Genomic DNA, 27,308 nt, shown 5'->3' with positions numbered 1-27,308 from the left:
AGCCTGGGCAAAATTCCATCTCAAAAAAAAAAAAAAAAAAAAAAAAAAAGCTATAAACTAAATTCCTTCCCAACGTTAGTTCGGTTTATGCCTAGGAATGAACAAGGACAGCTTGGATGTTAGAAGCAAGATGGAGGTCGGTTAGTTCTGATGTCTTTCACTGTCATAATTTCCTCAGTTATAATTTTTGAAAAGGTGGTTTCACAGCTGAGTGTTGAAGAAAAGTCAAACTTTGTAAAATATTTGAAGAAATTTATTCTGAGCCAAAAACGAGTGACCAATGGCCTGTGATACAGCCCTGGGAGACCCTCAGAGCACAGGCAGAGCATGTGCCCAAGGTGATCAGGCTACAGCTTGGTTTTATGTCTTTTAGGGAGACATAAGACACCAATCAATGCATGTAAAATGTACACTGGTTTGGTCCAGAAAGGCGAGACAAATGGAAGCAGAGGAGGCTGGAGGGTGGGGGAGAAGAGCCTCCAGGTCACAGGCAGATTCAAAGATTTTCTGATTGGCAATTGGTTGAAAAGAGTTATTATCTAAAGAGCTAGAATCAGTAGAAAGGAATGTTGGTCAGGAGTGGTGGGTTAGCCTGTAATCACAGCACTTTTGGAGGCCAAGACTGGTGAATAACCTGAGGTCAAGGATCGAGACTGGTCTGGCCAACATGGTGAAACTCGTCTCTACTAAAAATGCTAAAACTTAGCCAGGTGTGGTGGCAGGCATCTGTAAGCTACTTGGGAGGCTGAGGCAGGAGAATTGCTTGAACTTGGGATGTGGAAGTTGCAGTGAGCCAAGATCGCGCCATTGCACTCCAGCCTGGGCGATAAGAGTGAAACTCCATCTCAAAAAAATCTAGGTTAAGTTAAGGAGGTTGTGGAGACCAAGATTTGTGTGTGTTTGTTTGTTTCTGTTTGTTTTTGTTTTTTGAGATGGAGTCTTGCCCTGTCACCCAGGCTGGAGTGCAGTGGTACAATCTCAGCTCACTGCAATCTCTGCCTCCCGGGTTCAAGTGATTCTCCTGCCTCAACCTCCAGAATAGCTGGGATTACAGGCGCCCGCCACCAAGCATGGCCAATTTTTGTATTTTTAGTAGAAACAGGATTTCACCATGTTGACCAGGCTGGCCTCGAACTCCTGACCTTAGGTGATTCACCAGCCTTGGCTTCCTAAAATTCAGGTGTTATAGCCGTGAGTCACCTAACCCTGGCCTGAGACCAGTATTTTATCATGCAGATGAAACCTCCATGTAGCAGGTATCAGAGCTCTATCAGACCTAAACAGGTGCCAGACTCTTCGTTAATTTTCTCCTGGATCACAGGAGAGACCTGGAGAAAAAAAGATTGTCTACAGAAGGTAGGTTTTCCCCATTAAGATTTCTCTCTCTCTCTTTTTTTTTTTTTTGAGATGGAGTTTTGCTTTTGTTTCCCAGGCTGAAGTGCAATGGCGCAATCTCAGCTCACTGCAACCTCCGCCTCCCAAGTTCAAGTGATTCTCCTGCCTCAGCCTTTCTGAGTAGCTGGGATTACGGGCGCATGCCACCATGCCCAGCTAATTTTGTATTTTTAGTAGAGACAGGGTTTCTCCATGTTGGTCAGGCTGGTCTCAAACTCCTGACCTCAGGCGATCCACCCACCTTGGCCTCGCAAAGTGCTGTAATTACAGATGTGAGCTACCACGCCAGGGCTAAGATCTTTTTTTAAATGTTAATGCTGGTCACTTGTTCCCAGTTCTGAAGAGAGGAGAGTATGATGAGGCATGCCCAATCTCCACTTTTGATCATGACCTGAACTAGATTTTCTGGTTTAGTTTGGAATGTGTTTGGCAGAGAGGGGAGTCTATTGGTCAGTCAGGGGGCTTAGAAGTTTACTTTTGGTTTACATGGGGGAATAAGTCTTTTGCTCCTGAAGGAGGTCTAGGTGGCACATCAGAGTGTCCACCACAGACTACTGCTTGTGCCACTTGGATTCATTTCATGAAAGTTCTGGAAGCAGCTCCTCTACCATGCTACTGAGTCTTTCTTCATGGTGGACATTAAAAGAAAGATAGTGGAAAGAATTATAGCTCTCTGAAGCCTATCTCAGGACAGCAACTGATACTCATCATTTTCCCCTTTTATCCATTTTAGCTTTCCTTCACCCTTAGAGAGCATCTCTGCTGATTTCAGTGGCTTACCTAATGGTGTGATGCAAACTTTCCCCCTGAGGGGTCTGAGCCCCAGTATCCATGCACTGCTCAAGCCATGCTGCTGCACTTGTCTTTTTACCATCAAAATTGGGCAGAGACTACCGAGAGGCACCCAAGTGGGCCAGCTGGATGTCAGGCATAGTCCCCCATGTCTCCATTTTGTAATAGTTGTCTTATTAGGATCATCACTGACAGTCAGGATCAACTCTACAGTCACCAGGATCATGCCTCTTCTTGCCTGCTGGCCCCTTCACACAAGGAACCCAGAGTTCCTGAGTAACAACCATAATCCATTCCCCTGCAGGACACATTTCCCCATTGGGAATCAGAGCCTCTAAATCAGCAGAGCCAAGAGTTGTAGGAGCAGAAAGCACACATTTCCCAAGTAGATTACTGGGAGGGATGGCAAACAGGGCCATGCCTGCTTTCTCTCTGTGGTTCTGAACCCATATGTTCTACCTATTGGGAACAGGACACTGTATAAGGTTGTTGGTTTAAAGTGTATACTGCATGCTAGAAGATGGCACCCTTTCCTCTCTAGGAATTACTTCCACATTTGTGTTTCAGCTGTGCACCTACCAGCTGATTCTACCACTGTATTAGGCTGGCAGTTTCTGGGTGGTCTGCTGTAATGTGACCAGTGGATACCATAGTCATGCACCCACTTTACACATTTTTTGCTGAGAAGTGATTCCTGGTATGACATGATAGGATTCCATACCTGTTGCTCTGACACTGTAAGCCTTGATAGCAGTGATGGTTGAGGTCCAGGGGGCAGAAAAATTCATTATGAACAAAGTTCTGCAAGGCTGGTAGTGGGAATGGAGAGACAACTTTATTCTTGAATTTCTCTGGGGTTTGGAATTTCTGAAACCTATTGTGGAGGCTTCCAGGCTGTTGAACAATGACTAGAACTTGGGGAAGGGAAAGGGACGCTGGTGTTTAAAGATCTAAAGCTTATACAGCCCCTGCCTCTGTGGTGAATTGAGTTCCTGGCTTGGAGAGTGATTGGCAGAGGGACAAAATGAGCTGCCTGGTTGGGACGAACTTCCTAGTTAATTTGGGGTAATTTAAGCAGGCATTCACTTAGTGTATCTACATTTTGTTGTGTCAGGAAACCTGTACAAATTCTGGACAAGTGGTCAGCCAATTCTTGATCTGTCTGTGAAACTGCAAATTAAATTCAAAATTCGACAGCAGCCTAGCACTGATGGGGAAAGGTCTCCCTCTTGTGGAAATTTTAGGGATTACTGGAAAGCTAGTAATCTATACATTTAAGAGCCCAAGTCCAGAAGAAATTTTCTCTTGACAGGCAATTCCATAGCAGTGTATGTAGAACCCTCAAGTGGTAAGGGCTGCAATTTAAATTCAAGCTATCTGGATTAGAATCTTTGTTCTGTCACTTATTAGTTTTGTGACCTGGACAAAGCACATCACTTTCTGAGCTTCAATTTCTTTCTGTGTGACATGGAGATAATAAATAATATACGGTTGTGAAGATGCAATGAGACAGCACTTAGAGCAGTAGATAGAGCAGAGGAAGACTTTTAGTATCTGATGCAAACTTTTAAAGCTGCATCTTATATTTCATCACCAATTATACAGTATCTACAGCCTTACGCATAGTAGATGCTATGTCTGTATTGATTATCATTCTTCTTCTTATTATTACTGAAATGGAGTCTCGTTCTATTGCCTAGGTTGGAGTGCAATGGCACAATCTCATCTCACTGCAACCTCTGCCTCTCGGGTTCAAGCGATTCTCCTGCTTCAGCCTCCTGAGTAGCTGGGATTACAGGCACCTGCCACCACTCATGCCTGGCTGATTTTTGTATTTTTAGTAGAGACAGTGTTCCAGCATGTTGGCCAGGCTGGTGTTGAATTCCTGACCTCAGGTGATCCATCCGCCTCAGCCTCCCGAAGTGCTGGGATTACAGGTGTAAGCCACCATGCCCGGCTGACTATCATTGACTTAATGAGGTCTAGCTTATAACTCTCTGCAGCCTTCCATGCCTTATCCACAGTTACCATTGTCAGGAGAGAGGAAATCAATGGTTACAGTGAGGTAGAGGCCAAAGGAAAAGTTAAATGTCAAAAACTGCCCCTCACCCTCCGCCCAGCCACCCGGCTCCGTAAATGTGCGGAGTATTTACTTAACAACAATAACTTAGCTCCATCTATTGTCAGGCAATCATCCACTGTTCTGTCAGGCCCAGACCAAGAAGCTGGGGTTACACCTGTTAGTAGGGAAGGCACTGCCCTACAGGAGACCCTGGCTCAGGAGAGGATGGGGGCAGGAATAACATACATGTGTGGCTGGTCACTTCAGGGCAGCCTCTATTTTTGTTCTGTGCTCAATCTGAGGCCAGACTCAGATTCTCCAAACAAATCCAAACCCCCAAATCCTTGCTGAGTAATGTAGATTTACTGGAGGTTTCCAGGGGAGAGGGACGAGGAGGATTACATTGCATAGCATTAAAAACTCCTCTCGTAAAATGTGCTTCCCTCTCCTAAGCCTCTCTCTATCTTTCCTTACTTCCTCTAAAATTCTATTTTCCCTCTTTTTGTTTTCATTTTAATTTTGTTCTGAGATATTCAGCAAAATGGTGGAATAGGAAGCCCTGCATCTCCTTCCTCTTATGAACAGGCAAATTCAACAACATTGCATGGACAAATTCTCTTCGTGAGAAATCCACGAACTAGCTGAGAGGCTTCTGCACCTGAGCTGATCATAAAACCAGACATGTTGAACCCAGGAGGGAAACTCAAGACTAGTCTCTCACCAGAATTTCAAGTGTCCCAGCACCAAGCTTTTATCTGGAGAATAAATTGGACCATGTTCTTAGTGCCTCAGATTTTCTGGGATATTCCCAGAGGACTGGCTTCTGTCTTGTCATGATGATGGGATCTGTCTCTCCATCTTTAGCTGCTTGGGAAGAACAAAGATAATGATTTGGGCTGGTGGTTGCCATAGCACCTTCCATTGGCAAAAACCAGAATGAGTTGTTTGAAAAAATTCCAACTTCCAGCTTCCTTCTGGGGAGGAACAGAGTTGGTCCAAAGAATCATAAGAGGCTACTATGAACAATTATACCCCAACCAATTGGATAACCTAGAAGAAATGGATGAATTCCTAGAAACATACAACTTGCCAAGATGAAACTATGAAGAAATATGAGATCTAGATACATCTATAACCAGTAAGGAAATTGAATCAGTAATAAAAAACCTCCCATAAAAGAGAAGAAAATGAAGAAGTCACTTCCCGCCATGTCCCATGCCTCTGGGGTGAAAACTTCCCCAGACCCAAGACAGGATGAGGAGGAAACCAGAGTTGGCAAGAAGCTCAAAAATACAAGAAGGAACAAAAGGGGGCCCAGGACCCCACAGCCTTCTCAGTCCAGGACCCTTGGTTCTGTGAGGCCCAGGATGCTGTGGACACTTGCTCAGTGGGGAAGGAGGGTGAGGAACAGGTAGACTCAGGGCAGAAACAGAAGCAGAAGAGCCCAGGGAACACAGTGGAAAGGTGAAGAAGAAGAAGAAGGAAAAAATCCACAAGGAGGGAGATGTCCTCCCAGGCCACTCCAAACCCTCCTGGTCCATGGAGAACAGCCCTGGGAAAGGATGTAGAAAGAAACCAGTCAAAGTTGAGCCTCCATAATACATTTTCATAGGAGATGGCCTGAAGGCCCCCATGAAGGAAAATATGAAGTCAAAGAAGAAGGTAGAGCAGCCAGTCATCGAGGAGCTGGCTCTGAAAAGGAAGAAAAAGAAGAAGAGGAAAGAGTGGGGTAGCAGGAGACCCTTAGAAGGGGGAAACAGACACAGACTTAGAGGTGGTGTTGGAAAAGAAGGGCAACATGGACGAGGCACACATAGACCAGGTGAGGGGAAAGACCTTGTAAGAAGAGATCCATCGCAACACAAGGGATACTGAATAACCCAACGAATCTTGAGAAAGAACAAGGCTGGAGGCATCACACTTTCTGATTTCAAAATACATTAAAAAGCTACAATAGGCTGGGTGTGGTGGCTCATGCCTGTAATCCTAGTAATTCAGGAGGCCGAAGCGGGCAGATCACTTGAGGTCAGGAGTTCAAGACCAGCATGGCCAATGTGGTGGAAGCCTGTCTCTACTAAAAATACAAAAATTAGCCAGCGGTTTTGGTGCATGCCTGTAATCTCAGCTACGTGGGTGGCCAAAGCAGGAGAATCACTTGAATCCTGGAGGCAGAGGGTGCAATGAGCCAAGATCTCACCACTGTACTCCAGTCTGGGCGACAGAGAGAGATACTATCTCAAAAAAAAACAAACACCTGCAGTAATTAAGATAGCATGGTACTGGCATAAAGACAGACATTTAGATTAATGGAACAGAATAGAGAACCCAGAATAAATCGATACATATATGGTTAACTGGTCTTTAATGGTGCCAAGAACGCACAAAAGGGGAAGCGGTAGTCTCCTCAACAAACGGTGTTGGGAAAATTGAATATCCACTCAAAATTGATTAAAGAATTAAGACCTGAAAATCATATATTTGCAAATCAAAATATTTGCTATTGGGTTGTAAGAGTTCCTTATATTTTTTGGAAATAAACCAAGGGGTTTATTTAACCTTTTTGTTATTGTTATGCGATAATAAAACAGGCAATAACCCAATTTAAAAATGGGCTAGGCAGGGCATAGTGGCTCATGTCTATAATCCCAGCACTCTAGGAGGCTGAGGAGGGAGGATCACTTAAGGCCGGGAGTACGCTGATCTCATATATATCTATATGAAAAGTACATATATACTTTACATGTTGCTCTCCTCAAATAGGCCCCTGGAGACCAAGCTTCAATGAGGCCCACAACACCCTAAAATCATCCCTTGGTTCTCTCTTTCCATACAAAAATGTGCACAAAGTTAATCACCACACTAACAAAGCTCTCCAAACCATAAAATGCTACAACAAAGTGCATACACAACCTCAAATATCACTAAAAATGTGGTATAGAACTTGTGGGAATATATATAAAGTATATATGTACTTTCTCCCACGCTGGATGCTTCCTGCCTTCAAATACTGGACTCCAAGCTCTTCAGCTTTTGGACTCTTGGACTTAGACCAGTGGTTTGCCAGGGCCTCTTGGGCTTTCGGCCACAGACTGAAAACTGCACTGTTGACTTCTCTACTTCTGAGGTTTTGGAACTCAAACTGGCTTCCTTGCTTCTCAGCTTGCAGATGGCCTATTGCGGGACTTCACCTTGTGATTCTGTGAGTCAATACTCCTTAATAAAGCCCCTTGCATATATACATTTAGCTTATTAGTTCTGTCCCTTATATATATGCCATATATAGCAAGATCTTTCTGTACAACAAAAATTTTAAAAAATTAGCTGGGTATGGTGGTGGGCACCTGTAGTCTTAGCTACTCAGGAGGCTGAGGCAGGAGGATCTCTTAAGCCCAAGAGTTCGAGGTTACAGTAAGCTATAATCATGCCACTGCATTTTAGCCTGGATGACAAAGTGAGATCTTGTCTCAAGATTTCCAAAAAAAAAAACCAACCAAACAAACAAAAAAACCAGAACAGAAAACCAACCCCCAATAAACAAAACAAAAAAAAAAACAAATAAACAAAAAATGGCTTAAGTACTTGAATTGATATTTCTCCAAAGACATACAAATGACCAATGGGTATACAAAACGATGTTCAATGGCATTAATCATCAAGGAAATGCAAATCAAAACCAGAATGAGATATTATTACCTTGCTCCTGTCAGTATGGCTATTATCAAAAAGCAAGTGACAACATGTGTTGGTGAGGATGTGGAGGAATTGCAACCCTTGAACACTGTTGGTGGGAAGGCAAAATCATGCAGCTGTTATGGAAAACAGTATACAAGTTCCTCAAAAACTTAAAAATAGGCCGATATGGTGGCTCACGCCTGTAATCCCAGCACTTAGGAAGGCTGAGGCGGATGGATCACCTGAGGTCAGGAGTTTGACACCAGGTGACCAACATGGTGAAACTCTATCTGTACTAAAAATACAAAAATACAAAAATAAATAAATAAATAAATAAATAAAAATTAACTGGACGTGGTGGCGGGCACCTGTAATCCCAGGCTGAGGCAGGACAATCGCTTGAACCCAGGAGGTGGAGGTTGCAGTGAGCTGAGATCACCCCATTGCACTCCAGCCTGGGCGATGGAGTGAGACTCTGTCTCAAAAATAAATAAATAAATAAAATAATACTACCATGTGATCCAGCAATCCCATTTCTGAATATTTATCCAAAAGTATTAAAACAGGGTCTCAAGAAGGTATTAGCACATCCATGTTCATTGAAACATTATTCACAATAGCCAAGATGTGGAAACAACATAAATGTTCAACAACAGATGAGCGGGTGAAAAATGAGGTGCATATACAAAATGGAGTACTACTTGGCCATAAAATGAGTGAGACTCTTTCATTTGCAACAACATAGGTGGATCTGAAGGTCATTATGTTAGGTTGAAATAAGGCATAGAAAGACAAACTTCACATGTTCTCACTTATTTGTGGGAGCTAAAAATTAAAACAATTGAACTAATGGAGATGGAGAATAGTAGGATGGTTACCAGAGGCCGGGAAGGGCAGTAGGGGAAGGGTGCAGAGGGGGAGAGGGGTAAAGCGGGAAAGCGGGATGGATAATGGGTACAAAAAACAGTTAGAAAGAATGAATACTCTTAAATTATACTCTTAAAATAAGAGTATAATTGGATTGCTTGTGACACAAAGGATAAATGCTTAAGATGATAGATACCCAACTTGCCCTGATGTGATTATTATGCATTATATGCCTGTATGCAAATAGCTCATGTACCCCATAAATATATACACCTATTATGTACCCACAAAAGTCAAAAATTTTTAAAATATGGTATATACATACAATGGAGTGTTACTGAGCTTTAAAAAAGAAGGAAATTCTGTGATATGTGCAATGTAGATGAAACTGAAGCATATCATGCTAAGTGAAATAATTCAGTCACAAGACAAATATTGCATGATTCCACTTCCATGAAGTTTCCAAAAGCATAGAGATGGGCAAGATAGTGGCAGCTCATACGGTTTATTTCACTCCAAACTATGCAGTACTCATGGACTACATATCCAAAGTAAAGAGAACATCTTCACAATCTATATATTGGACAAAGGACTAATATTCAGAATCTACAAAGAACTCAGACAGGCCAGGCATGGTGGCTCACGCCTGTAATCCAAGCACTTTGGAGGCCAAGGTGGGCAGATCACCTGAGGTCGGGAGTTCAAGACCAGCCTGGGTCAAGAGATTGAGACCATCCTGGTCAACATGGTGAAGCCCCGTCTCTACTAAAAATACAAAACATTAGCTGGGCATGGTGGTGCATGCCTGTAATCCCAGCTACTCAGGAGGTTGAGCCAGGAGAATTGCCTGAACCCAGGAGGCAGAGGTTGTGGTGAGCCGAGATCGCACCATTGCACTCCAGCATGGGTAACAAAAGTGAAACTCCGTCTCAAAAAAAAAAAAAAAAAAAAAAAAAAACCCAGCCTGACCAACATGGTGAAACCCCATATTTATTAAAAAAATAATAATAAATTATATATATATATATATATATATATATATAACTCAAATCAGCAAGAAATAGACTAACAGTGTTACCAAAAAGTGGACTAAGGACATGAATAGACAATTCTCAAAAGAACATATACAAATGGCCAACAAGCATATGGAAAAATGCTCAGTGTTGCTAATTATCAGGAAAATGCAAATAAAAACCACAATGTGGTACCTCACTCCTGTAAGAATGGCCATAATAAAAAAATTAAAAAATAATAAATGTTGGCGTGGATGTGGTGAAAAGTGGGAATATAAAAATTCTCACCTTTTATACTACTGGTGGGAATGTAAACTAGTACAACCACCATGGAAAACAGTGTGGAGATTTCATAAAGAACTAAAAATAGATCTGTTGTTTGATCCAGCAACCCCACTCCTAGGTATCTACCCAGAGGAAAATAAGTCATTATATGAAAAAGATACTTGCACACCCATGTTTATAGCAGCACAATTTGCAATTGCAAAAATATGAAACCAGCCCAAAATGGCTATCAATCAACAAGTGGATAAAGAAAATGTGCTCTGTACGCCGGGCACGGTGGCTCAAGCCTGTAATCCTAGCCCTTTGGGAGGCCGAGGCGGGTGGATCACGAGGTCGAGAGATCGAGACCATCCTGGTCAACATGGTGAAACCCCGTCTCTACTAAAAATACAAAAAATTAGCTGGGCATGGTGGTGCGTGCCTGTAATCCCAGCTACTCGGGAGGCTGAGGCAGGAGAATTGCCTGAACCCAGGAGGCGGAGGTTGCGGTGAGCCGAGATCGCGCCATTGCACTCCAGCCTGGGTAACAAGAGTGAAACTCCGTCTCAAAAAAAAAAAGAAAGAAAATGAAGAAAATGTGCTCTGTACACACACACACACACACACACACACACACACACACACACACGTATACACACACACACACATACAGACACCATGGAATACTACTCAGCCATAAAAAGGAATTAAATAACGACATTCGCAGCAACCTGCGTGAAATTGGAGACTATTATTCTAAGTGAGACTTCAGGAATGGAAAACCAAACAACATATGCTCTGAGGACGCAAAGGCATAAGAATGATACATTGGACTTTGGGGACTAGGAGGAAAGGTCGGGGGAGGGCAAGGGGTAAAAGACTACGCTGTGTACAGTGTACACTGTTCGGGTGATGGGTGCGCCAAAATCTCAGAAATCACCACTAAAGAACTTATTCATGTAACCAATACCACATATTCTCCCAAAGCCTACTGAAATAAAAAAAAATTTTTTTTAAATAAAAAATAAACTAAAAAAAAAATTTAAAAATTAGCTGGGTGTGGTGGTGCACACCTGTGGTCCCAGCTACTTGGGAGACTGAGGTGGGAGGATCACTGGAGCTCAGGAATTCTAGACCAGCTTGGGTAACATTATGAGACTCTGTTACCTATTTTTTTAAAAAAATAACAAATTAGGCTGGATGAAGTGGGGCACAGTGACTCACGCCTATAATCCCAACACTTTAGGAGGCCAAGGCGGGCGGATCACCTGAGGTCAGGAGTTCAAGACCAGCCTGGCCAACTGGTGAAACCCCATCTCTACAAAAATACAAAAATCAGCTGGGCATGATGGTGGGTGCCTGTAATCCCAGCTACTCAGGAGGCTGAGAATTGCTTGAATCCAAGATTGTGCCACTGTCCTCCAGCCTGGGAGACAGAGCAAGACTCCCTCTCAAAAAGAAAAAAAAAAAAAGTAATAATTGCAACTATTAAAAAATAATAGCCAACATTTTAAATAACATCAGCATCCAATTTGGATTGTTTATAATGTATTTCCTAAATTTTAAGACATTCTTATATTTCCAAATTAAATGTATGCTACAACTGATATTAAATACCACCTACAGTTGTAAGAAAGAATAGTAGGAAGAAAAAAGAAAATTATATGAAATTCAAATTTTGGTGTCCAAAAATAAAAGTTTTATGGGAATATAGCCACACTCACATTTATGTATTGTCCATGGCTGCTTTTACACCACAGTGGCAGAGTAGAGTAATTGGAACTGTGATAGTGTGATCCTCAAAGCCTAAATTGTCTGTGATCTGGCTCTTTGCAGGAAAGTTTGCCAATCCCTGCTCCAGACAGGGGAAAATACTCACATTATCTCAAGGGAAATTTGGTTCTAGTAGTAGGGATGTAGTAGACGGAAAGGGCTAATGTTTGTGGGTGTGTGCTGCGTATATACGCATGTGTGTATCTGGGTGTATGTTTATTTCCAAACAAGATTTTGGGATTAAAAAGGTAAGAGGATCAAAGCGTAGTGTTTATGTCATTTCAATAGCTGGGCACAGAACGAGGATAGACAGGTAATTTAAATCCCCACCCTTGTCCTGGAGAAACTAGGATCTGGAGCCTTCTGATAGCAAGGAGCTGCTGGCGATGAGGCGGGTTGGAGGTCTGGAGCGAGAGGATTAGACTGGGAGTGACTGTGGTGGCAGGGCCGGCTTCTAGATGTCTGAGCAGCCTGCCTCACCCCATCATCCAGCATGAAGAAGCCACACAGAAGCTGTCCCCTGCAGATCTCCTGTTGACAGTCACATGAGCACCCCATGTCACCAGTGTGGACAGATGATCTAGTTGTTCCTGGGAGGAGGCTCTCCATCCACAGCTGCCTACGTCTTATACAGGATGAAGGTCACCTCTCTGTGTCCTGAGGCATTCACACTCCAACCACACTGTCCCATGTGGACATTGACTTAAAATAACTCAGGATCCTTGTAAGTTCCACTGAACCAGTCAGATCTTAGAAAAACAGGAAGGGAAGTGTAATGTGGAAGGAGGTGTTTCAGCCCCCTACTTGGGTAGGCTGAACAAGGATGAAATCTGGTCCTGAGACCTAGAGTTTCATGATTTTTTTTTTTTTTAACCATCTCTATTCTCTGAAGAAGCTAATCCTTGGGGGGATATTTTTCAGCTTCCAAACAGAAATTAAACTGGGAAACCAATATGTGTGGTTGTGTATGCACATTTGCGTGCTCATGAGCGCATGGGTGGTGTGGTGGATGGTGTGGTGGATGGTGTGGTGGATGGGCACTGCCCCCTGTGCAGTAGCTCTCTGACTTCATCAATGCATCCAATCCATCTTCCCTTTTCTCTCTGTTTATTCACCCGCTCCTGGATTCCTGTCCATTTAAAATAATACTTTATAATCTAACATTATAGTATTCCTTTGCAGATATGCTCCTGTATTCCCCTCTCCTCTGTCATTTTCATCTGGCTGAGCTCCAGTCTCAAATGATTCCAATCACTTCTATTTTTTTTTCTTCTGAACCAGAGTAGCTGAAATTGTTACAGCAAATTCTATAGCTAGAAAAAGTGATATAATGATAAGCTCATGATCCCCAGACTCACATGGTTCCTCAGTGCTGCCTGACAATTTCCCATGTTTCTCTAGTCAGCTTGCTCTTTTTCTACAAAAACTTTTTCATAACTTTGCAGAACTTTTCGTATCTCTGCATCCTCTGCCCCATACCACCCACTCTCACTTATTGATTTTGCCGTCTCTTTTATAGATAATTTAGAAGTCACCCAAACATTCCCTTGTCTTTGTTACAACAAATTAAAAACCCGCTTGCATCTGTAGCCATCCTCTCCCTTTGCCCTTCTGTTATATCCTAACAGCTGTATTAAATACCATAGCTCCATACTGTGTGCATCCATCCTTCCCCTATTTTACAGATGAGGAAACACAGGTGCAGAGAAGTTATATAGCTTGCCTAAGATCACACAGCTAGCAAGTAATTGAGCCCGGTTCCCAGTAGACCAAGTATCCCTTTTAAAAAGGGCTGATACTTTTACATTGCTCGATCCATCAGGGATCTGATTATATTAGTTATTCCCCTTCTCCTAGTCAATTTTTTTGAGATGGAGTCTTGCTCTGCCACCCAGGCTGGAGTACAGTGGTGCAATCTTGGTTCACTGAAACCTCTGCCTCCCGGGCTCAAGCAATTCTCCCTCAGCCTCCCAAGTAGCTGGGACTATAGGTGCACACTGCCACACCTGGCTAATTTTTGTATTTTTAGTAGAGACGAGATAGGGTTTCACCATGTTGGCCAGGCTGGTCTCGAACTCCTGACCTCATGTGTCCACCTGTCTTGGTCTCACAAAGTGCTGGGATTACAGGCCTGAGCCACTTTGCCTGGCCTTCTCCTAGTTAATACTAAGTTATGTTATCAGTGACAAAAAACTGAAAATAACAGCAGCTTTAAACAAGGTCAACATTTATTCCTCCCTCACATAGACACAGCCCATCCAGGACGTGTATGACAACAATATGATCACCGGAAACCAGGCTGCTTTGATCTTGCCCATCGTCCTCAAAATGTGGCGTTCACCTTGTGGCTCATACTCCAGCCATCACGTCTACACTCTTGCCAGCAGGAAGAAGAACAGAGCTCTTCCCTTTAAGGACACTTCCTAGAAGTTGCATATGACATTTTTGCCTTTATTTCCGTGGCTAGACCTTGGACACATTATTCTATGGAACTGCAAGGGAGTTGGAGAAATGTCATTTTTGTTCTAGGAGATCATTTATTCTGCTGAAATTCACAGACCATAGAAGATGGGAAAATGGCTGTTAGAGGAAAAAGACAGTCTTAGCCACACTCTTTCTTCCTGTCATTTTCAACCTCTCTTGCTCCATTTGAAAATCCAATCAAGATTCTATCTTTAAAAGTCAAAATGGCCGGGTGCGGTGGCTCAAGCCTGTAATCCCAACACTTTGGGAGGCCGAGGCGGGTGGATCACAAGGTCAAGAGATCGAGACCATCCTGGTCAACATGGTGAAACCCCGTCTCTACTAAAAATGCAAAACATTAGCTGGGCATGGTGGTGCGTGCCTGTAATCCCAGCTACTCAGGAGGCTGAGGCAGGAGAATTGCCTGAACCCAGGAGGCGGAGGTTGCGGTGAGCCGAGATCGCGCCATTGCACTCCAGCCTGGGTAACAAGAGTGAAACTCTGTCTTAAAAAAAAAAAAAAAAAAAAAAAAAAAAAAAAAAGTCAAAATGAGGCAAATCAACATAAAACAAAGTTTCTTTCTAGACCTAATTCAGTATCCTTCACTGTGGCTGCTTCTCTGCTCTGTTTAAAAGGGAGTATCTCAAAAGAACGTCCTGCACATGTGATTCCCATTTCCTTGCATTCTGACCACCACCGATCTACTAAAATGGCTAAGGCACCTTGTGGCATCCACATAAACATATCTAAGGGGCCCCTCTCAGCATCTCTCTTCTTGATCTGTCAGCAGAATGGGATGCATTTAATTGTTCTCATCGTCTTTAAAACCCTCCTCTTGGCTTCTCCGACACCTCAGTCTTAGCTTTTAGATTGTTAAAGCAAACTAAATATGGCCTGAGAGAAGAACTCCGTACTTGTATATTTGAGTCCTGGTAGACAAATCATAACCTAGCTTAATAGACAGACAAGATTGAAAACCTCAATTTAAGACTATGCACCTGCTACAATAGCTGAGTCTGGGCCAATCCCAGCAGCCATACTTCAGTCACTCATGGACGGCTGAGTGTTTAAACTGTGTTCAGTTTAAGGCAATCTGGTTGTTTCTGTATCTCACTTCCGATTTTTGTGTGTGACTTTAATTATTTTTTGTCTATAAATTTTTTCTGACCATGAGGAACTCCTGGAGTCTCTGAATCTTCTGGGATTCTGGGGGCTGCCTGATTTGTGAATTGTTCATTGCTCATTTAAACTCAGTTAAATCTAATTTGGCTGAAGTTTTTCTTTGAACGAGATAAATTAGCCTTCGTCACTAATAAGAGTTTTAATTTTTTTACCATTGGATTATCTGCCTTTTGCATTTTGCTTTGAAAGGTGGAATTTTTGTAATGTGGAATTTTTATTTTATATTGTCAAAATCTTGACCTTTCCTTTTATGGGTTATGTGCTGTGTCATACCTAGAAAGACCTTCTATGCGCCAAGAGAAAAATCCTGTGCTTTCTTCTGTTTTTCGGAGACAGGGTCTTGCTCCGTTGCCGAGGCTGGAGTGCAGTGGCGTGATCTCAGCTCACAGGAACCTCCACCTTCCAGGTCCAAGTCGTTCTCTCGCCTCAGCCTTCCAAGTAGCTGGGACTACGAGCCTGCACTACCACATCCTACTAATTTTTGAATTTTTAGTAGAGATGGGGTTTTGTCATGCTGCCCAGGCTGGTCTTGAACTCCTGAGCTCAGTCAATTCACCCACCTCAACCTCCCAAAGCACTAGGATTACAGGCATGAGCCACAGTGTTCGGCTGACTGTGCTTTCTTCTTCTGAAGCAAAGAAGTGGAAATTGCGGCTCACATGTATCTTCATTCAGAATTGAGGTGTCCTACTGGGAAGCCCTGCTGGCCCCAGGTGGTTCCAAGCACTAAAGACTTAGAGAATTTTGCAGAAGTCACTGCAGAGGAGGAGGGATCCGCTCAGAGGTGGCGCTGGGCAGAAGCCCTGTTTGAAAGGTCTAAGGGCCATACTGGAATGCAGGGATTCGCTTTTTTTTTTTTTTTTTTTTTTTTTTTTTGAGAATAAATTTCACTCTTGTTGCCCAGGCTGGAGTACAGTGGCTCGATCTAGGCTCACTGCAACCTGTGCCTCCTGGGTTCAAGCGATTCTCCTGCCTCAGCCTCCTGGGAGGCAGAGGTTGCAGTGAGCAGAGATTGCACCACTGCACTCCAGCCTGGGGGACAGAGCAAGACTCTAGCTAAAAAAAAAGAAAGACTATATTTGAGCAAAGACTTGAAGGAGATGAGAAAGTAAGCTTTGCGGATATCTGGGAGAAAATATTCTAGCCAGAAGGAACAGCATGTGCGAGGTCCTGTGGTGTGAGCACATCTGGGCAGTGCTGAGGAAGAGCAAGAAAACGACAGTGGCGAGAGTGGAGTGGGGGAGCCGAAGTCAGAGAGGCAACGAGAGACTGAGTTATGAGGGCTTTGAAGGCCACTGCTGAGACTGATCAGAGAACTTAAAAGGTGTAATCTCAGGATCCCTGATTATCTGATGGGCCCTAAATCCAATGGCAAGTGTCCTTATAAGAAACACAGGCTGGCTGGGCGTGGTGGCTCATGCCTGTAATCCAAGCACTTTGGAGGCCAAGGTGGGCAGATCACCTGAGTTCGGGAGTTCAAGACCAGCCTGACCAACATGGTGTAACCCCGTCTTGGAAAAAAAAAAAAAAGAAACACATGCAAGAGAAGACCACTGAAGACAGAGGCAGAGATTGCAGGTATGCAGCCACAAGCCAAGGAATGCCATGGAACCAAAAAAGCAACAAAGCATTTTCCCTTCAAGCCTTCAAAGGGAGTGTGGCCCTGCCAACATCTTGACTTCAAACCTCTGGCCTCTGGAACTATGAGAATAAATTTCAGTTGCCTTATGCCACCAAGTTTGTGGTAATTTGTTACAGCAACTCTAGGAAGCTAACACATATTCCGACCAGGTATTGTGGTAGACACTGAGCATATAATAATGAATACAGTAGATATGTTTCCTGCCCCCTTCAGTCTTAACAGTAAGCAGATTTATTCATTCATTCACTCAACAAATATTTATTTGGCACCCATAATATGCCAACCACTGTTCTAAGTACTTGGGTTACAGTGGTGAACAGTCTCTCTACTTCTGTGCAGTTCATTCCTAGTGGAAGAGATAGTAAACAAGTAAAGAATAGAAGAGAAGAGAACAAATGAATAGAAACAGTAAAATAGAATAGAAGAGAGTAGAATAGAAACAAGAGAACAGAAAAGAACTAAACAGAGCATATTAGAGAACAAAATAGAATTGAATAAAAGTAGGGATAAGTGATCTAAAGAAAAATGAAGCTGGGTAAGGATGGGGTGAGGACCCACTGTTCAGGTTTTCTTCCAGACCTCCTTCTGCTTGGCTCTGAATTACTGGGGAGCTGATCTCTGCAGGATGCATTTCTCAGGCTTCTGCTAGCTGGTGGACTTTAACTGGCAGGAGATTGGCAGTCGGAATCAAGCAGACTGCCAGGATTTTTCACCACCTTTTCCTCTGCCTCTGCTGTGACTGCATCTCATTTAAGCCTCCATTGTTGAATAGGCCTGCCAGGGATCTACCTTCTACACATTGGCCTTGTTCCTGGGGAAAATCTCTTCTCTTTGTCCTTCCAACCTAGGAGTGGTAGCAACTTCCTGCTGTTGCTAATCTCTGGGTCACCTCACTCTCCTGGTTGGAGTCTCTGCCTTTTCAATCATTCATTAGCCAGTTCTTTGTGTTAAACTTTATCTTATCACAATGCACAGTGTGGCTCCTGTTTTCCTAGTAGGCCCTAATCAATACAGAAGGAAGGTAGGGGGCTATTTTCAAATCTGTGGTCAGAGACGATCCATTGAGCAGAGATATACATGATGTGAAGGGGTAAGCCATGGGATAAAGATCTGGGGGGAAGAGGATCCCAGCGAGAGGGAAGAGCCAGTGTGAAGGCCATAAAGGGGAAATGTTTGAGTGCTTTCTAGGAACAGCAGTAAGCATGCATTCTGTGTACAAAGGGAGGAGCCGGAGGAGCTGGGGTTGGTGGGGTAGAGGGGGCTGCCTCTCTGCCCAAAGTGCTGGAATTATAGGACTAACCTAATCTTTCTAATTAGAAAAAGGTTTATTTTTATTTTTTTATTTTTTAAAATTATAACTTACTACTTCAAGTTCTGCGTTTTTCCATCCAGGAGGAAAACGTTCATACTTCTTAGCTTAGCTACAAGATTTTCCGTCTGTTCTCTGCTTCCCTGTTCAAGTCTCTTTTCTCCCTCCCTCTCTCCCTCCCTCCCTCCCTACTTTTCACTTAGTGCTCCAACCACATGGGTGACCAGGGACCTCTATACATTGGTATATGCAGTTTCTTCTTCCTCAAATAACTTCCAGTACTTTGACCCTTTGGCAAACTCCTATTCATCCTTTGAATCTCAGCCAAAATGCCTTTTCTATGCTGCTGTCCCTGTACACTGACCCCATACCCCTACTAGAATTCTAATATGTAGATACTCATTTGATGTGTGTTTGAATAAGTAAACGAACCCAAGTGGGATGGGGGCCGAGAAGGGTAGGACCTGGATTGGGCTGGGATCTGGAAGAAAAGGAAAATGAGAAGAGCCGCACTTGGTATCTGGGACAGGTGCTGGGGACCGGTGGGATGCTGGAACTGGAAGCATTTGGCCTTTGGGTAATATGGCCTGAGATAGGTGTGATGGGAGCCCTGCCTATGGGAGGTAGTGAGACGGCACAGGGGTGTGTGATCTGGTGTTATCGGGTCAGCAGATGCGAGGTCCAGGTGGGCTGCCATGCTATAGAATCTAGTCTTCTTGAGCCAGAGTTCCTGAGATGGGATTAATTAACCCAACAGAGATCACCTTTGTTATGAGACCTGGGCACAGCTGTGGCCATGTCTGAAGCAAGGACCCAGGAGCACAGGCAAAACGAAATGAAACGCCCCAGTGACCAGAGGCCTCTCTGGGGACCAGTGGGAGGGGGAAGACAAACGGAGGAAACAGATGGGACCTGCCCAGCTCTTGGGGATCAAAGGCCCCCCCAAACACCACTCCTTATGTCCACTGAATAATGGTCTTTAGTTACCTAGGCACAGAGGGTCCTAAAGGAGGGGGCTCTAGGTCACCGAAGGGCCCTTTTTGTGGGGGCCTGACTCAGAGGCCCTGGTCTTTGGGGGTCAAGAGCTATAAGTCCTGGTCATTGAATGAACTGATCGTGAAGCCAAACCTAAGTGAGGTGTCCTCACCACCGTGGAGCTTGAATGAGGGGTTCTGGTCACTAAAGAGCCTTAGAAAGAGTTCCTGGTCTCTGGGGTCATGACCTAGGGGCCCTGATCACTGAGGCTCTGGTCACTGGGAGTGGGACTGGGGGCTGCATGAGGGGCCCTGATTCCTGAGGAGACTGACCTGGAGGCCGAAGTCACTACAGGACTTGAGCAGACAGCTCTGGTGACTGAAGTCTGAATGAGGGGCTCTGGCATTGGGGGCTTAAGGGAAAGGCCACCTCTGTTATTCCTGACCTGCCTGTCAGCCCAGCATGCTCCTGTGCCCTCCCGACCTGACCAGCATTGTTCAGAATAGCCAGCAGATGGCACTGTGGCCACGCATCATGAAAAGTGGGCGGCCGGCAGGCAGTCCTTGGGGTGAAGAAGCCTGGTACAGACAGGCTCAGGTGCCGCCTCCAGCAGCTTTGGGAGTTGCAAAAATTTGGGAGGGGATGTGTTTGATCAAGACAGACCTTGTTTTTGATCAAGACAGATCTTGTGTTTGATCAAGACAGACCTTGATCGAACTCTCTGGGGTGATGGCCCATGGCAGACCCCCAGGAAGCAGAGAATGCTGTGCTGTGAGTCAGGAGGCCTAGTGTCTTCCATACCTCAGAAGGCAGGACGGGCTTGGTCAATAGCTCTGGAGCTCAGAGCAAACTTTACTGGAAATGTGGCCCAACATACACAGATACACTTTCACCCCCAGACTGATGCAGCTGTCCCTGTCCCACCACAGATCCAAGACAAACTAGGATGTACCCTGAACATTACGCTTTCATTTCCCAGCACTCTCTATTCCAGAAGGAATTAAGAGTCTGTACCCTGGCAAAGCCAGAACTTGTCACAGCCCATAATTCAATACCTCTTTCATAGGGCCAGCCAGTCCATATTTCAGAACCATGTCACGGTCCAGGGCCTTGTCATACCCCAGATATAGTCACAGAGCAGGGCTCTGGCATCCTTCAAATAATGGCACGTCCCAGGAACCTCCATGTACAGAACAACCCAGGGCCTGTCCTGTCAGTCTTCATATACAGGCACTTCCTAGGGGCTTGTCGTAGCCCTTGCTTGGCCCTGGGCTGTGACAGTATCTGGTGTGCAACAGCTGGGATGTGACAGGGCCCTGGGATATGACGGTATTGAGTACACAACAGAGTCCTGAAATGTCCCTGTATTGGAGGTGAGACAGGGCCCCTGGGCTGTGACTTTATCCACAATATGCAGCAACTAGTTCCAAAACTCACACCTGTGGGTCTGGCCATCATCAACGAGGATTCATAATCAGAATTCATAGCAATTATGGTGACACAATTTCCATGGGGGATACAGAGTGTACAAAGCAAGTGCTTTTCAAACTATCTGTGGTGACAAGACCAATTTTATTTTTTCGTATCCATTGCAGACTGACACTTGGAAAATGCAACTAAATTACTAGAAAACCAAAAATTTTTTAAAAAATTTATTTTACTTTTGGTGCGTACTATATCTGACATTTCTCCCCATGTTATCCCTCCCCACCCTCCCCTCCCTCCCCATCCCACGTTATCTCTCCCCTACACCCCACAACTGAGTGTGATGCTCCTCTCCCTGAGTCCACGTGTTCTTGTTGTTCAACACCCACCTATGAGTGAGAACGTATGGTGCTTGGCTTTCTGTTCTTGGGTCAGTTTGCTGAGAATGATGGTTTCCAGATTCATCCAAGTTCCTACAAAGGACACTAACTCATCATTTTTTATGGCTGTGTAGTATTCCATGGTGTATATGTGCCACATTTTCTTTGTCTAGTCTACCATTGATGTGCATTTGGGTTGGTTCCAGATCTTTGCTATTGTACCCAGGGCTGCAATGAACATAGGCGTGCATGTGTCTACATAGTAGAACGATTTATAGTTCTTTGGGTATATACCCAATAGTGGATTGCTGGGTCAAATGGAATTTCTATTTCTAGATTCTTGAAGAATCACCACACTGTCTTTCACAATGGTTGAACTAATTTACACTCCCACCAACTGTGTAAGAGTGTTCCTATTTCTCCACATCCTCTCCAGCATCTGTTGTCTCCAGATTTTTTAATGATCGCCATTCTAACTGGTGTGATAGAAAACCAAAAATTTAAAAGACACAAAATATGAACCCAGTTTGTAAAAATAAAATATTTATTCATTTATTTATTTTATTTTATTATTATTTTTTAGACAGAGTTTTGCTCTTGTTACCCAGGCTGAAGTGCAATGGCGCGATCTCGGCTCACCGAAACCTCCGCCTCCTGGGTTCAGGCAATTCTCCTGCCTCAGCCTCCTGAATAACTGGGATTACAGGCACGTGCCAACATGCCCAGCTGATTTTTTGTATTTTTAGTAGAGATGGGGTTTCACCATGTTGACCAGGATGGTCTCGATCTCTTGACCTTGTGATCCACCCGCCTTGGCCTCCCAAAGTGCTGAGATTACAGGCATGAGCCACCGCGCCCGGCTGTTTATTTTATTTTTGAGGCTCTGTTGCCCAGGCTGGAGCACAGTGGTGGGATCTTGGCTCACTGCAACCTCCAAATCCTGGGTTCAAGTGATTCTTCCACCTCAGTCCCTCAGCTTCCTGAGTAGCTGAGATTATAGGTGCTTGCCACCATGCCCAGCTAATGTATATATTTTTAGTAGAGACAGGATTTCACTGTGTTGGCCAGGCTGGTCTTGAACTCCTGCCCTTGTGATCTGCCCACCTCAGCCTCCCAAAGTGCTGAGATTACGAGCGTGAGCCAGTGCGCCCAGCCTCACCACTGCTCTCTACCCTGGGTGACAAAGCAAGACCCTGTCAAAAAAAAAAAAAAAGTCATTGGGAAAGGAATACATTTTTCTTTTGAGATGGAATTTTGCTCTTGTTGCCCAGGCTGGAGTGTCATGGCATGACCTTAGCTCCCTGCAACCTCTGCCTCCTGGGTTCAAGTGATTCTCTTGCCTCAGCTTCTGGAGTAGCTGGGATTACAGGTGTCTGCCAACATGCCCAGCTAATTTTTTTTTAATTTTTGTTTTTTAGTAGAGATGGGTTTTCACTATGTTGGCCAGGCTGTTCTCAAATTCCTGGTGATCCACCCACCTCGGCCTCCCAAACTGTTGGGCCGCCAAGCCTGAGCCACTGCCCCCGGCCAAGAAATGTATTCAACACAAAGTTCTAGAAAAACTGGTTAGCATCAGATCGGTCTAGATCCTCTTCTCACATTGTATACCAAGTACTTTCCAGATGAACTAAAGAGCTTTTAAAAAAAATTTCCAAGAATGCTAAAATATTTATCAAATCTCTGGAAAGAAGTAATGTTTCCATCTTAGAAGCAGTAGAAGTGAGCACAAAGGAAAAGATTAACTGACTTGGCTCTAGATGTATTTTAAACTTTAACATGTAAAAAAAAAAGTTAAGCAAAATTAAAAAGGCAAACAAACTAGGGAAATATTTGCAGTCAGTTGCATCAAGAACTCCTGTAAACTGATTTTAAAAGAATACACTGAGGAACGGATAGGCAGGCAAAATGCGTGATCAGATGGCTTCCAAAAGAAGAAAGACAAAAAATGGTGCTTAATCTTCATAATTAAAGAACTTCAGGAAGGAGAGGTCAGAGGTAGTCAAAGAGGCAGGATTTTGCAGGGGAGGTAGAGTGTGGGCTTGTTCTTGAAGATAGACTTTAAAGAGATGGAGGGAAGAGATGCTCACATTTGTTTGGCATTCCCTGCCCACTGGCCTCTCCTGCATCCCCTCTGACTTTGCAGAGCTTCTGAGGCCTAGAGCTGGGTTCTAAATGTCTCTTGGGCCACCATAATCTGTTAGTAATGGAAACAACTTTACTCATGGAAGCATAGCTCTGTGGAACTTAGGGAAGTCTGGCAGAGCGGAGTTCTGGAAGGAGGATCCTGTGGCAGGGGGAGCAGGGCAAGGGCCTTGAACTTCCCATTCCTATCTCTACCCCTTTCCCCAGCAGGCTGAGAGTTTTCTGACTTCAAAGCCAACTGCTTGCTCACCGTTGCCTCCAACTCCTAATTGGAGTTGGTCTGTTTCTTTTTTACAGCTTTCCTCAAAATATGAACAAAACTTTGATTCCTCTGAACACAGCTTGAACTGATATTTTCATTTTAGGATCTTGTCTTTATACTGTATCGCTTTGAATCCATATCTTTAAAAAATTAAATAAGCAATACATATTCATTGAAGAAAGTACAGATATAAATGGCATGTTATGAAAGTTTTTCTGAAGAACAGAGAGGAAGAAAATATAAAATATAAATAGCTCACCTACGTCAAATTTCCAAAGCACAGCATTTGGATCACACGATAAAGAGACCCTGCCACTGGGCTTTCTGGGACCACTCCACTAGCTTCCAGGCCTGGCTTGATCAGGGCATCTCACTGGAAGGCCACATTGGAGAGATGTCCTGACATCATTATTGCCTCAGGGCCAAAAGTCCCAATTCATATCTCCTGCCAGGCCTCCCACTCAGCTCCCTTTCTGGTCTAAAGATTGTGACTCATCCTCAGCCGTGCACGGCGGCCATTCTCAATCTTTTCTCCACCACCCACACGCAATGGATGACATCCATATTCATACACACTCTCAAAGGTCAAACCCAATTTTATCTAAACCCTGGAAGAATTTTGGCAGGAAATCAAAGTCAATGGCAAAAATAACTATTACATTTCAAAGCAATGCGATGACTTGAAAATGACATGACAATTGGTGTGTCAGCAATCTTCCCACCGCTGCTGGTGCGTGTAGCACAGGTTTTGGAGAAGCCATTCCCGAGGGCTGGCTGTGATGCCACTCCCTCCTCCCCCGTTAGTGAGGGGGCATTATTATAGGAGTAACCTAGTAGTGTGTCACTGTTAAGCCTCATGCATATATTTTGATAGCAGTTATTGGGGCTTATTGTGAATCTGTTCACATGTCTGTTTTCACAAATAAACTTTTCTGTTAGTTACGGTATCTTTAGTGTCCATCCAGCATGGTGCCTGACATTAATCAAGAGGTAATGATTGAATAAATGAGTTAACAAACCCATTTTGCTGTGAAGCTTGTATGCTCTTTGCTCTGACTCGAAGAAATTCTGCCTTTCCTGTCTTCCAATCTGTGGCCAGCCCATTAGCAGCACTCTGCAACATTTTCTAAACACAGTTTGCCTTCTTGTTTGACCTGTTTGTGCCAGTCCAGTATGTCAGCCCTGGCACGTTGGCCCTGTTTTCTGGATGTCTTTACCCAACACTTTTGTCTTTTCCAGTCCTCAAGAGTCCTTGAGATGTTCTCAAGAACTGGAGAGTGAGAGGTTTTTCTAGCTCTCCCCTCCCTAGCAGGAGCTCTGGGTTGGCTCTCCATGTTGATTTTGAATCTTTTACAGTAGATTTATGCCTTTTCCACTTACTTTATAGTACCCAGAGCATGCAGTCACAGCCCTAGATGAATATGAAGTCCATCTCCTTTGTAACATGTATCACATTTTCTCTCTTTCTCTTTCTCTCTCTTTCTTTCTTTCTCTTTCTTTTTCCTTCCTTCCTTCCTTCTCTCTTTCCTTCCTTCTTTCTTTCTTTCTTTTTACTTTGTCACTCAGGCTGGAGTGCAGTGACACGATCTGAGCTCACTGCAACCTCTGCCTCCCAGGTTGAAGTGATTCTCTTGCCTCAGCCTCCTGAGTAGCTGGGACTACAGGTGCACATCACCACATCAGACTAATTGTTGTATTTTTAGTAGAGACGGGGTTTCATCATGTTGGCCAGGCTGGTTTCAAATTATAATCCACCTGCCTTGGTCTCCCAAAGTGCTGGGATTATAGGCATGAGCCACTGCGCCCGGCCACATGTATCACATTTTCTATTAAATAAATAATCATATAGTTTGTCTAACAACTGTGTCTCCTAATTGGGGGCGAGTTCTACAAGGACATGAATTCTATTTTATATGCTGTTGTTTCCCCAACAGCTTTCAAGGCTCAATACGCAGCAGGCTCAATAAAGATGTGTGGTAAGAATGAATGAATGAATGAAGGCATTGACTGAATGGCTGACTTGTTATGCTTTTGATAAACGGAATGATTTTGTTTTTTCTGAAAAAAGGCCCTAATGCTAAAGGTTATGTTTGTAGAGAAAAAAACCAGGCCTTAGGGGCAGTTGGCAAACAAGAACAGTGGTTAATGTTTAAAGGAACTCCATGGGCAGCTCAGTCAAGGGCAGGGAGCCCAGCATGAGTTAAAACAAAGAAGAAAAAATGACCAGGAGTAGGGGAGGGGGAGACAGGAAGAGGAATGGTGAATCACAATTTCCTATATCTGGCCGACCAAGTTTTCCTGTAATTTGTATTTACTTCAGATCCTGTACTGCGTTCCCAGAGGATTTGGGGTAAAAGTGGAAGCTGGTTTGTTTACGTTACACGCTTCATGTGGATTAGTGTGTGGCAGAAACATTTTGGAGGGTTATTGCTAATCACCCCTGATGTACAGGGGCTGGGGCTGAGGTGGCCAAAGCCTGCCTTTTGGGGGACAACTCTGGGATTGCACCAATTAGTCCAGCAGGGCCCACACCTCTTCTTGAGACCTGGGTGCAGCTGTGGCTCCTCTCTGGACAAAGGGCTCAGGGATGAAGCGGAAGGCAGAACCCTGGAAATAAGAGCCTCCAACAGCTTCTCGGGGGAGCAGAGGGAAGCAGAAGGCAGTTGGGTGGCCTGAAGGGACCTGCCCAGTTCTTGTTACGCTCACTAGACCCTAATTAAAGACTTTTGGTCATGGAGCTCTGAGTGGTGGTCAGGGTCCCTGAGGAATGGGGCTGATCAAGACTGTTAAAGGTCTGAACACATTAAAGATTATGGTTGGTTTCTACATGTTATTCAAAATAAAATAGTATAAGCCATAAAATAAGTACAAAGAGAGTTGATAAAATGTATCCCATGATGGTTACATTGATGCTTTTGTGCAAATATTGAATTGTTAAAAATTTTTTTTTCCTGTTTTGTTGTTTCTGCCTTCGTAAATGCCATAACTCTTTCTTATCAGCCTATTGAAGAATCCCTCTCTGATGAGGGGTCTGAGGGAGCGTCCCTGTTAATGAAACTTGAATGAAAACTAGAGAAATCTGAATGAGAGTCCCCAGCTCATGGAGAAGCAGAGTGAGGAAGGACCCTGATCATTGATGGGCTCAGTGAGGACCCTGGTTACTGAGGGGGCTGAGCAAGGGTCCCTGGGAGGCCTGTGAAGGAGACCCCTGCTCACTGAGGGCCTGAGCTGGGGCACCGTTGCTGAGCTGTCTCAGTGAGAGTTCCCACTTACTGACTAGGGTGAGGGTGGGCTCTGGTCCACGAAGAGCCTAAACAAGATGCTCTGGTCATTGGGGACCCACAGAAAAGTTCCTGATCACTGAGGGGTCTGAGTCTGGGCCCTACTTACTAAGGGCCTGGGTGGAGGCATTGGTCACCAAAGCCTGAAGGAGAGGGTCCTGTCACAAATTCTTTTTTTTTTTTTTTTTTTTTTTTTTTTTTTAAGACAGGGTTTCAGCATGTTGGTCAGGCTGGTCTTGAACTACAGACCTCAGGTGATTAGCCCGCCTTGGCCTCCAAAGTGCTTGGATTACAAGCGTGAGCCACCATGCTTGGCCATGTCACTAATTCTTATGGGTGATCAGTGGTTTCTGAGTGAGAGGCTCTATTGCTGAGCGAGCCATGGAGGACACTTGTGTCAATGAATTAG

General features: G+C 44.1%; 1 pseudogene; it reads left to right on the top strand.

Annotated features, from left to right (window-relative positions):
* Positions 1-280: 280 nt before the first annotated feature.
* On the top strand, positions 281-27,046 carry LOC101036137 (lysine-rich nucleolar protein 1-like; annotated as a pseudogene).
* Positions 27,047-27,308: the final 262 nt, after the last annotated feature.

The sequence above is a fragment of the Saimiri boliviensis genome, chromosome 6 (assembly GCF_048565385.1).
Source record: "Saimiri boliviensis isolate mSaiBol1 chromosome 6, mSaiBol1.pri, whole genome shotgun sequence".
In the NCBI taxonomy this organism is placed as follows: domain Eukaryota; kingdom Metazoa; phylum Chordata; class Mammalia; order Primates; family Cebidae; genus Saimiri; species Saimiri boliviensis.
Note: the sequence above shows the minus strand (reverse complement) of the source record. Positions and strands in the feature narration are given on the sequence as shown.